A 13,030-nucleotide genomic window follows, 5' to 3' on the forward strand; every position below is an offset into this window, starting at 1 on the left:
AAACACTTTAAAGAGACTCATTGAGTAATTAATATAATATATAAAGACACATTTGACTCAAAAGGTCTAAGCCCAATGATTAATCACTCATTATTATCATTATCATTCAATGAATGACTTTAATAACAAACCTGTACACCCAACCGGTGATCATATCATTGAAAAGTCATTTGGGGTACTTGTTAGAATTCAACCATTCAAACAAATGTGTACAATTCAATTACATCTAATGCTTAAAGGAAATGTGAAAAACTTGATAATTCTATTGGCCTTATGCATTTTGTCCTCAAATCGTGTTGAATTATTGATCCTATGTATCTATACCATTTTACAAATCCTTATTCATTCTTAAAAGATTTGATTGTTCTATCAAAAGGAAAAGAAGTAAGTCTTATAGCTACGATACTTAGTTTTGGTAAATTTCCCAATTGACATAGTCAAACCTTTTTTTCTTTTCTTTTCTTTTTTTGGTAAAAGACATGGTCAAACTTTTGAGAGTGTTGTCTAGGTTACCACATTAGGAATAAGCATGATGACAACATTTGAAAAAGACGCATCAACATACATCACAGAAGACCATAAAATAAAAAAATAAATAAAAATAAAAACATTCGTAAAAGAAAGTACACGGGTGGTATATATTAAAGGAAAATGCTCACGGATGCTATTAGGTTAATGTTTTAATAATTCATTTAAAGAAAATTTTTATAGGAAAAGAAAAAAAAATAATTAATTTTTTGACAGTTTTTTCCATTTTCCATAAAAGTGATGTCAAAATTTTCCTAAAATAGATTATTAATCATTGCCCTAAGAGCACTCATTAGCATGATTCATGATATATTACTAAAGGTTTAAAGCTTTTTCACCCAAAAAAAAAAAAAAAAAGGTTTAGATCTTGACTTTCTTTGTTTCTATATTAGGAAAATGCACAAAAGTGGAAGCCAGAAAAGTAAATTGTGAAAGATGAGTCTTCTATTGCCCAATTTTGATTGCACAAACTGATAATATTAACAATAACTTTCTTGATAAGTGTAAGAGCGCCCATACCCGGCCGCAAGACATTTTTTTATGCATGGCTGAAGGCTTGAAGCCAGAGCAAAGACAATACAATTCACATGGATGGCTATAGATCCAACTCAGGATAAACCAAACACCAATTAGAGTAAATACTAAAAACAAGAACAACAACAATAATAAATAATACATTAAAACTTATAGCTCAATCTGTTTGTCAGAAGACTAGCAGATATCTTTACCAAGCCTCCTCCATCAAGATGTTTTCGTGCATTAGCTGCCAAATTCAAGTTGGTCTCCACTCACCCAAATGAGTTTGTGAGAGACTCTTAGAATATAAGCTCGCAAGGTGCTTAGGCCAATTATTCAAGGTTTCTTGTACTGCACTTATATTACTTATATAACGTATCTTGTCTACCTATATAAAAGGCAGACCTTTATACTTTATTTTATACAGCTTAATACACAATCTTTTAGCCTTTAACAAGAGGACTCAAGCAAATTACGGACTAGGCTCCATTTCATTGCACTGGAAGCTGGTTCAAAGTTCCATGGAAATATGTTACATTAACTTTAATACTTTATATCTGTTAGGTTCTAAGTAATTAGGAATTAATGTATTAGAACTTCATTTTGTAATGTTGGCAAACCATAAACAGGTATAAGTTTTATTTTAGACTTGCTCAAAGTGTGTTTATGTGTAAAGTTGGAATAGAGTGTACGGCAGAATCTATTGGTTAAATTTGCCTGGCTCGATCGATCAAGAATTAGACTCGACCGATCGAATCTCGTGCAGATTGTTTTTCTGCAGAATTTTCCAACTCAGCCCAAGCCCATTTGACGTGTAGGGTTTTATGTTTTGTCTTAAGTATAAAAGGGAAAACCCTAGCCACATTTTTTAATTGCTCCTTATGCTGTGTGTGTGAATCTTTTGTGAGATCAAGAGGTGTTTGGCTTCATACATACTTAAGGTTTCCAAGATTCAAGATTATGTCAAGAACTTGGTGATTGATTCAATTGCTGCAGTAAGAGCTCAAAGTTACACAAGCGGGGGGTGCTTGTACTTGCTGTGAATTCAAGAAAGAAGTAGTCTGTGGACTTGGAGCTATCATGGGGTCGTGGTAGTAAGTTTCTTACTCAATGTAGCAATAGGATGTTAGTGGTCTAAGTCGCTATTGTGTAAACTTCAATTCTTTCATAATAGATTCAGTTTTACCTTGAGGAAAGCTAGGTTAAATCCTCCCTAGGTTTTTTACCAGTTTGGTTTTCCTGGGTTATCATATTGTTGTGTTCTTTATTTTCCGCATTTGTCAATGATATGATTTATATGTGTTAACCTAGATCTGCATAATTTACCTAAGTTAATCATTTGGCTAAATAACTAGGTTAATCTGGTTGTGTTTAAAGGGTCTAAAAACGTACAATATCATTTCTGCAGTTCTTAGATTAACATCAGTTGCGTTTTGTATATCATTTCTGCAGTGATGAGGTTTCGCAATAGTGCTTCTCTTTTGAGAGTAGCTTTGCAAACCTGCATTATTTAGATAAAAGCTATTGTTATTATTAACAATGTAGATTTTTTTATACTTTGCAAAAATTTGAATAATCTTACACCTTATGATAGCCTCCTCATTAGTCTCATGTTTAGAAGGCTCCAAATTACTCGTCTCTAAATTCACCCTTGAGACCGGTTTCTTTAATAATCCTTCGGCAACTTTTGCAAGATTTTCCATATTCTCCTTGGTGGAAATATCAACAGAAGACACTTCTCCCTTCAGTGTATCATCCTGAAATGTCAATGTAAAAATAATTGTTAAATGATTAAAGTTGTCTTTTTCCATAGACTTAAACTTTTAGAACAAGAGGTAACTAATTTATCACTCTCATATTAATGTGCCAACATGGGTATTAACTATTAAGTTTAATTATTACCTGAATTCGGAGGTAGTTATTTTCACAATCGAGAGCTTTAAAAACAACAGAAATGCGAAAGTCCACTATATCAGCACTTGCTTGAGTGAACACATCCACAAATGGGGCAGAGTGACCACTAGTTAACCCCCCGAATATACCCCACCCAGCTGCTCTTTGGCAGTGTATTTCTCGTCAACTTTTGTTGAACCAGTTCCTAGTGATAGAATCGGTAATCGACCATAATCTGCTGTCATTATGGAACTGAAGTAAGGACTTCCCCGGTTAATCTCTTTTGTCACTTCGCCAATGGCGATTAAAGCCTATAGAATCATATGAAAATTAGACAATGATATTGATGTTTAAGAGAGTATGACTTCAAATAGAATAAAAAAGTGACGTATATTAAACTTATTACCGGATTATTAGCAGCTACACCACCATCAATAAGATTGAATTTTCTCACTCTTCCAGTTGAGTGATCTTCGGTATCAAAATTATGGGCAGGGAAATATGTTGTGGCAGCTGAGGTTCCAATGATATATTTGAAAGTAAGGAATCAAAGTGTGCATGGTTCTTTACCTAATTAAGGCATGGATACAAATATATCGAGAGCGCTGAAAATAAAGATACTTTCCATCGTATTTTGGTCCTGTTATGGTTTTGATCAATTTTGTTGCTTGAGCAAATGGAGAACTGTTGGTTAAGCAGATTAGTATAGTGTTATTTAATATGGAAGAAGACATAGTGATAGCATGAAAAACATTGAGGCTCAATTGTTACCGGTCTTGAGGAAAGATTTTAGGTCCATTATCAAAATAGAAGGCCTTGATGTCTTTTGCAGCATACATGGGGCGTTTGTTATCATTTGGTGCAGTTAGCATGGTAGTCACAAGACCTCCTGTGCTTGTCCCTAAGATCACATCAAAATAATCTGCAATTCTAGCTTCGGGGCCATCAATTTTCTGCACCATAAGGTAAAAAATGTAAAAAAAACCATGTGAAAAAAACAGTCATGTGTTAATTGCCATTACTATTTTGAATAACTTATATGTAGTGTTAGGTTCTAAAGACTTAGGATTTTATGTATTTAGAACTTTAATGTGTATTGTTGGCAAACTATGATCAAAACAAGATGTTTAGTTGTGTTTAGACTTGCTCAAAGTTGGTTCCTTTTTGTAAAGTTAGAATAAGCTAATGTAGGAATCATTTAAGCTTCTCGGCCTGGTTCGATCGATCGAAGCTTAGGATGTGTTTGGTTGTTGGAAAACGTTTTCCAAAAAATACATATTTTCCGGAAATGCTAATTTCCGGAAAAGGAAAATGTATTCGGGTGTTTGGTTGTCTCGGAAATCGTTTTACGGAAAATCAATTCCGGTGTTTGATTCGTCCAAATATTTTACGGAAATCGTTTTACGGAAAATTAATTACGGTGTTTGGTTCGTCCAAATATTTTACGGAAAATACTTTACGGAAAATCAATTCCCATGTTTGGTTCGGAAAATAATTTACGGAAAATAGTTTGGATCATTTTACGGAAAATGATCTAGAATCTGACCCAAAAAATCGTCCATCCATGAATGAAGTTTTGGAGGAATTGGAGAATGAAGTTTTGGAGGAGTTGGAGAATATCAATGCTATTAAGGAAAAAGTAGCTGAGCCGAAGCATAATCCTAAGCCCAATAAACGCAAAGAAGATAGGCACCAACATCACCATAACTATCATAAGTCTCCAATTCACCAAAACCATGGTGTTAATCGAGCTGGAGCTAGAGCTTAAATAACTAGTTTAAAGCTATATTTTGCTCTTATAGATAAAATTCAAGAACCTGCATTCCCTATACATATCTGTAACAATACAAAAATTATGGTCATTTGGTTCAACATCAAACATAATCATTCGAATATACCCATAATATTTATATAAAAATAGCCACATCAATCGTTCACCATTGGCATTACACCTCAATGGCATACAAAAATGATACCTATTCGTGGTATCTGAACAGTACAAATACATAATTTGGGCAATTGTATCTTCCCAATAATACAAAAGAGTACATATATAATACATTGATAGGTCAATACTAATACTACAACAAAAGTTAATTCATAAATCTACCATCACAGTCAACATGAAATAAGCAAATCAAATTTGTGAGAAAAAATAACCATCTAACCACAGCTTCCTCAACCTAGCATTCTTGGCTAAAAATCCACGTGCCGTCTTCTCATTCTCACAAAGATGGTCGAAGGCAGTAGCGAGCATATCTTCGCTATATCCATCCGCCATTATAGCCATTACCTCATTATACAAAGTTGTGTAATCTACCGGGCCTCGATTAATTTCTTTCAGAGCGACAGCTATTTCCTTCAGCTGATCAGACAGATCAGTCAGCACACTATCATCAGCATTAGAAGCTGCACGCCCTCTTTTGCGGGACTTGGAAATTCCCGACCCAGTGGTGGATGATTCATTTGCGTTCTTCCCCTTTTCAACCACACATTCCTCCACATTATCTGCAACAAACTCTGCACTATCCCCATTATCCCCATTATCTGGCTCATTTTCGATATCCACATAGGACTTAGAAAAGCCACCTGTGGCTGTGTCCTTCCCCACCACAATCACTAATTCATCGTAAAACTCAATTTTTTTGTTTAGATACTCTGCGTGCTTCCGATGTGCCTGTAAGGAAGAAAGGAACGTATATAACAATGCAATAATAACTTCACTCATAAATTCAATATAAAAGACTATGCAATAACAATTAAAGCAAATACTCCATACTTTTTCCTACATTTTCTCAATAATCAAACAAGTAATGCAAAAAAAACTCTCAAATAAGGATGGAACAAGTCAATACATTATGTTACTATTATGCACACTTCACTACTAAGAGAGCCCAATTAAAAAGAAAAAAAGAAAAAAAAAATTTAGAACAGCAAGCACAAATCTTTTGGTTAAAAACTTTGTTTTCTTTCCTTCACTTTTTCCTAGCAACCAAATAGAAAGATCAAAGAAAACAGTGGGTCCTTAATTTCCTATTATTCCCAAGTCATAGCTGAAAAAAACCCATTAAAAAAATCACCTTAAAAAGAAAGTATCAATCTTTTCTTTACTTTCCCAACATTTTATTAGCAACTAAACCGAGAACCAAAGAAAATTGTAGCTCAGACACATATACACATATAGATAGATGAAAACACATAGGTATGTATAGATATAATACATAAGTAAGGTGACATGAAAGTTATGTTTGGAAAACCTTATAAAAGCAATGGAATCCTAAAAAGAATGACACTATAAATTTCATATAAAAGGCAAAAACATATATTAGTATCTATATTAAGAAAATATAGTTGGAAGCCATACCATAACTTCTTCTTGGTATGTTTTAGCGTCGCAAGTTATCATTTTCAGATTTTCGTCCCAACCGAATCCACTCTTCTTTCTAAGAGCTTGAATAGTTCCCCACATGGACCTTAGAGTGCGCATCCGGTTGTCAACATATGACGGGTGGCACTCAACCCCGAATTGGGCCGTTATCTCCTTCGTTACAAGAGCAAAGGAGCCGGCCCTAAAAGTACTAGAGGGCTTATTACCCTTTGCAGCCTCCTCCGTAAGTATCTTAAGCATCATCTCATGCATAGGTGGCAGCCACCTAAATTGCTTGCTGCCGCTAACTTTTTCTTTGCCCTTTGACATTACTACATATGAAAATAGTATAGTGAGAGTAGCATTTAGTAATTACGCTCGGAACATGAATAACAAATCAAACACACATACAACCACGCTTATGAATGTGCACAACAGAATAGAACATGCTAACTATGAAAATGACAATGTAATACCATCAAATAACAATGTAATGCTAAAAATACTTTTTCATTACATCACCAAAAGTCTATATTACATAACCAAAAGTCTATATTACATACATTGTCTTTACAAAAAAACAAAAAGAAAAAACACATTACAATCATAGAAATCTAAATAAAATACTACTCTCCACTCCTGATATAATCAGACCACATGGCTTGGCATATCTCATCTCTCTTAGCATTCCATGATCTACTATCTTCGACGGACTCCCGACGTAATTGTGTTTCTTGTTGGTGGTCACTAAACTCTACTTGGTTCATTGCATCTTCCATAATATGGTCATTTGGTTCAACCCCCATAATGTGATTATGAACCACACAACACACTAACACTACTTTCACTTGGGTTGGGAAAGACCAATATGGTTCTGCATCCAACACTCGAAAACGTTTTTTCACCACTCCAAACCCTCGCTCAATGGTAGTTCTCAATGAAGAGTGTCGGAGATTGAACAATTCTTGCGCATTCTCAGGAGGACGATCACTAAACTCTTTCAAGTGATATCGTACACTCCGATACGGTGACAATATTCCATTTTTATTACCATACCCAGCATCACCAAGATAATATTTACCTACATATATTAAAAAATAAAACCAAATCACTACTATGCTTAGGAAAACACAATATTTATTAAACTAATAAACCAAAAAGGTGAAGCAATCGTGTAATACCATTGGGAATTGAAAATCCCCCTGGCCTAGCAAATGCATCATTTAATACATGTGAATCATGTGCACTGCCTTCCCATCCAGCCAACACATAAGTGAACTTTAAGTCAAAACTAATGGCAGCTAACACATTTTGCGTGGTTCCATCTTTGCGACCACGAAATCTTCCTTGTATTTCAGGTGGCACAGATGCACGAATATGTGTACCATCTATTGCTCCAACACAATCCTAATTTTCGACAGACATAATGGTTTAAAATTACATAAATCTTCACAATTTACAAAAATACACAAGTGGCAATATTTACCTTAAAATATGGGTAAAACCTTCTGCTATTCCTTATCTCTGGAGGTGTATCTTCGCTACGCAGTCTTATTAGAGCTCTATATAATTTCAGGACCCCCCTAAGGACGACCTTGAAGTATCTATGAACAGTCTCAATTGATCTATAGATCCGACTACCCATTACACGAAACCTCACATTATGACCAATAATGTGCAAGAAAATGAACACTTGCTCCGTAACAGACATGTGAATAGTCGGACGTACGTGCTCCCCCTCAGTGAGGATGTGACATAAGTGGTGGAAAGCTATAGGCTTCATCCTAAGTTGATTCACACAATGTCTCTCACTTCCATGCAAAACACTATTTATGTATTCCTCTCTCTCGACGGCATGGTTAACATAAGGCGCCCTAGGCAGTTGTCTACGTCTACGTCGTAATTTCCTTAACAATGCAACCCCCACAAGGAGGACAGATGCAACTAAGGCAAGAATTGCGACTTTGGTTTTTTTCTTCATCTAACAAAATCACAAACATTGTGGTCTAAGAGGTATGTAAACAAGTATGCTATTGATTACACCATAAATAAAATCAGCCACAAACATAAAACATCCAAACCATCACATTGCATTCTATTTACACTATAACAATACCATCACATTGATAACTGCACATTGATATAGCACAATACCATCACATTGCATTCTATTTATAATCACCTATATACCCAAAGCACCTTCAATTAAGGTTTAAACACACACATATTATACTGCAAGAACATAATAACACCAAGCATGGGTGAAGCTCCAAAATTTCTACACATAACCCAACTAGCCAAATTAAACAAAAAATCATAGCAAAAGTTCTACACATAACCCAACTAGCCAAATTAAATGAAAAATCATAGCAAAAGTTTTACACATAACCCAACTAGCCAAATTCTAATAAAAATCACAGCAAAAACCAATTATGCATAACCAGTCAAGCCCCAAAATTCTAAAAAAAAAAAAAATCAGACCACAAACCAATCGGGAATAACCTGCAATCAGAAAAGCCCCAAAATTTCATATGCATAACCCATAAATACACAGTTTCATAAACAATGGATAATTAAAAAAATTGATAAATAGCCTGCAATCAGAAAAGCCCCAAAATTTCATATGCATAATCCACAAATACACAGTTTAATCAACAATGGATAATTAAAAAAATTAATAAATAACTTGCAATCAGAAAAGTCCCAAAATTTCATATGCATTACCCACAAATACACAATTTAATAAACAATGTATAATAAAAAAATTAAAAAATAAAAACATGTAAATAATTATATAAATATTTATATAAATATTTATATAAATAAACAAATAAATAAATATATATATATATATATATATATATTTCAGAGATCGGATCGGGAGGATGGGTTGGACCGGTGAGGTGAGTGGATCGGAGGTGAGTGAGTGTGTGGATCGGACATGTTGGTCGGAGGTGAGGTGAGTGTGTGGCGATCAACCGGTTCCGGAAAACTCACCGTGAGTCTGTGTTTGGCTCGGTGATCGGAGTGGCTGGACCGGTGATCGACTGGCTGAGCTGGATCGGGTGCCTTGGTCTGGATCGGTGTGAGTTTGAGCTGTCACTCACCGTGGGTCTGCGGCGTTTGGCGCGATGATCGTCTGGCAGAGCTCGGCGTGACCGGTGTGAGGTAGATCGGTGTCGGTTTGTGGATCGTTGGCTCTCGTTCTTTCTCTCGCTCGTTGGCCGGATCGGAGCTCGGGGTGGCTGGATCGATCGAAGCTCGATCTCGTTCGTTAGCTTGATCTCGTTCGCACTTGATCTCGCTCGTTGGCTGTTGTGTTCTTCGATTGTTTTTTTTTTTTCTTTCTCTCTCGCTCTCGTGTTGTGTTTTCTGTTTTTTCTCTCCCTCTCTCTGCGTTTTGCAAGACCCGAAAGTGAATTGAAGTGAAAATGAGGGGAGAAATTCATTTCCAGGTCAAAGGTGAAATTAGTGGTCAACCGGAAGTCATTTTCCGGAAAATAGTGTTTTCCGTGACAGCCAAACACATGGATTTTACGGAAAATGATTTCTCAAAATGGTTTTCACCCAATTCAAACACAGCCTTAGGCTCGATCAATCGAAAATTGGATCAGAGGCGTTTTTCTGCAAAATTCCAACTCAACCCTAGTTTGTTTTAAAACGTTTAGGGTTTTCTAATTTGCCCTAGGTATAAAAGGCAAACCCTAGTCACGTTTTAGTGTTACTCATATTGCTATTTGTATAAATCTCTTGTGAGATCTGTGAGGAGCTTTCCTTTACACAAGCTTAGGATTATCAAGAAGGATATTTCTTCAAGAGCTTGATGATCGTTTAGTTGCTATCATAAGAACTTAAAGAAACACAAGCAGGTGTGCTTGTACTTGCTGGAGAATGCAAGAAAGAAGGAATCTGTGGTTTTGGAGCTTGCACGTGGTCGTGTCAGTAAGTTTCTACTGGTAGGTAGCAATAGGATGTTAGTAGTCTAAGTTCTGTTGAACAACTTCGATTCTTTCATAGTGGATTCAAGTTTACCTTGAGAATAGCTAGGTTAAATCCTCCCCAGGTTTTTTACCGGTTTGGTTTCCTGGGTGATCATATCATTGTTTTATTTATCTTTCCGCTGCTTTGCTTGATATGATTGTTTTGTTTGTGATAACCTAGATTTGTTAATTTGGACTAAGTAACAACTTGACTAATTACCTAGGTTAATCCAATTGTGTTTTTAAGGGGTCTAAAAACTATCATGTAGTACCACTTTAGTCAATTTTTATAAAGCTCAAGCTTGTCAAATGGTCTTCTAGAAGTTAATCTACACGCATGGCTTGTAAGTGACTATATTGGGATGAAACTCATGAAAGTTACAAATCCAACCCATTTTTTATTTGGAAAAAAAGAAAAAGAAAAAGCAATTATGCAAGCTACCAATGATTGATTTCTTTTTCCTATTAAATAAGAACTTTAGATTGAAAACTAATATTTCAACTTTATACACATAGATGACATGTGCCAACTGGCTGGTATATAACAATATTGTAACTCAGACTCAAAGAAGCTAAGAATGATTCCTGGAATAATCCCCCTTATTCCACCTCCATCAATGCTAAGAACAGTAATGAGGTTTCCATGTGTTGAAGGCCGCAGTGGTGATATTGTTTTTTCCATAAGGAACTGGGATGAGAATATAATTATGGGGCTAGGAGGTTAATTTTGTTGCCGGAAACTACATAGTAACAATCTATTTATAATCCTTTAAGCTTTCAAGCGTTGGTTAGAAATCAACATTTTCATCATTTTTATGGGACTAATATTGTTGTAATATGGACCACATGCATACATAGTGGTTTCTTCAATATCGTTTGAGTTGATATGTATCTTTATCATTGTCAGGAATAGCAGAGGATTCTATTTCCTTATAGTGATCTTGCTTTAGCAAAGAAGAAATTGCATCTTAGACGCTACAAATACAGGAATTGTAGTTGAGAATCTAGGAGAATTGCAGGTAAGAAGAATTTGGTGAAGTGATATCCTAATGGCAATGTGGTTAGTGGATTTCATCATCTAGCAAAAAGGAATTTTAAGGTGGGCAATATTTTGGATATAAAAATCCTATCCAATGACTCTTTTTTAGTTTAATTTCAATAAGTCTAGGGATATAAAAATTTTCACAGTTTCTTTTACAACAATGGAAATGATATGTTATGATTGATGTATAATAAAATGATGTTATTAGTGTGAGACCATATAAAAAAGTTAGGCGTCTCTAACATTGTTCTCTTGATTTTCAATCTCAAGTTGTAGTAAGTAAGTGTCCATGTGCACACTCTAGGGCAAATGTTGTCTAGTTGTTGTGCTCAATAATTAGCAAACATTTTAATCACTAGTTGAAATCTGGATTTTTTTTCCACAAGTAGTGGCAACCTATGATGATTGGAATGCAGAAAGTTCAATTATTAGATTACACTGGTTTTTGATAGATACAATGCATAATGATGTGCATTAGGTCACATTTCTTAGGTCATTTAGGGTTCGTTTTGAGCAATTCATAGGTATGGTTGTATATATTGTAAGGTTGAATTTAATCAACCATCTTGTTGACTTTATTTCGTGCCAAATTTGCTTGTATTTCAGCAATTAGTAACCCTGTATTTAGGTGGGATTCTTGTAAGGGTAATGAGTGAGATAATGTGAAGAAATGCTCAAGAGTGTGCAAAAAAAAAGGACTCGCGACTGGATCTTGCGGGTGACTCACGGCTGCAAGCCGCCAAAAGATGCACACGTGCCAGGCATGCCAGAAGTTGAAGTATCATGCTAGCTGGAGCATTACAGGACAAAATAGGACAACTGGCCGTTCAGTTACCTCGCAGCTGGAACTCGCGACTCAATCAAGCTGCGAGGCCAAACTGCGAGCCAGCCCTGTTTTGAAAAACCTAACTTTTCACATTTCATTCTCACCTTAGTATATATACCCCTTTTACCCACGAAAGAAAGAGAGCTTCCAGAGAGAATTTTGAGAGAGAAACCCTAGAGAAAAACAAAATTGATTCATCTACAATCTTCACATAAGAGACTCTTCAAATTCCTCTACTCTCTTCCTTTCCATTGTTAAATCCTTGAGAAGCTTTTTACCAAAACCTTTTCTCACCATATCCATTACTGTGAGAGGGTTGTTTGGTGTTTTGGGAAGCAGTTAGGAAGGAACCAATTTCACATTGGTTGATGCTATGGTCAAGTAGCAGAATCCAGGAAGTTAGAAAAGAAATAGATTCGGCGCACCTTCGTTGGAGCAAGAAGTTTGGAAGGCTTAGGTACACTGGGTAGATTAGGCTTGGAGGGTCTATTACTGTTCATGTATCCCAACTACATTTTCTAGTGGATTACTTACCGCTTGGAGGGCGGCGGAGAGGTTTTACGCCGAGGGCTTCAGTTTCCTCTTCGATAACACATCGTGTGTTGTCCTTGTGTTTGCATCTCTCTTCCCTTAATCTTTGCCTTTTATTTTCTGTTGTGGATGTGATTTTAATTGGCTTAAATTGTTTACCAATTTTGTTTATAGCTTATGTTCATTTTCCGCACACTTATTGTTTGTCATAAAGCTTGAATTGGTAATTTTGCTATTGGGGGTCTAAACGTTCATAGTGTTTTATACACTATTTGAACTTTCAATTGGTATCAGAGCGGGTACACTTGTTGTGGTTTAAATACCTAAGTGTGATCCTTGACCCCTTG

The 13,030-nt window shown here is 35.7% G+C and overlaps 1 pseudogene; it reads right to left on the reverse strand.

The window, feature by feature from the left end:
• Window positions 1–2,484: 2,484 nt before the first annotated feature.
• LOC126693949 (patatin-like protein 2) lies at window positions 2,485–12,772 on the reverse strand (annotated as a pseudogene).
• Window positions 12,773–13,030: the final 258 nt, after the last annotated feature.

The sequence above is a fragment of the Quercus robur genome, chromosome 2 (assembly GCF_932294415.1).
Source record: "Quercus robur chromosome 2, dhQueRobu3.1, whole genome shotgun sequence".
In the NCBI taxonomy this organism is placed as follows: domain Eukaryota; kingdom Viridiplantae; phylum Streptophyta; class Magnoliopsida; order Fagales; family Fagaceae; genus Quercus; species Quercus robur.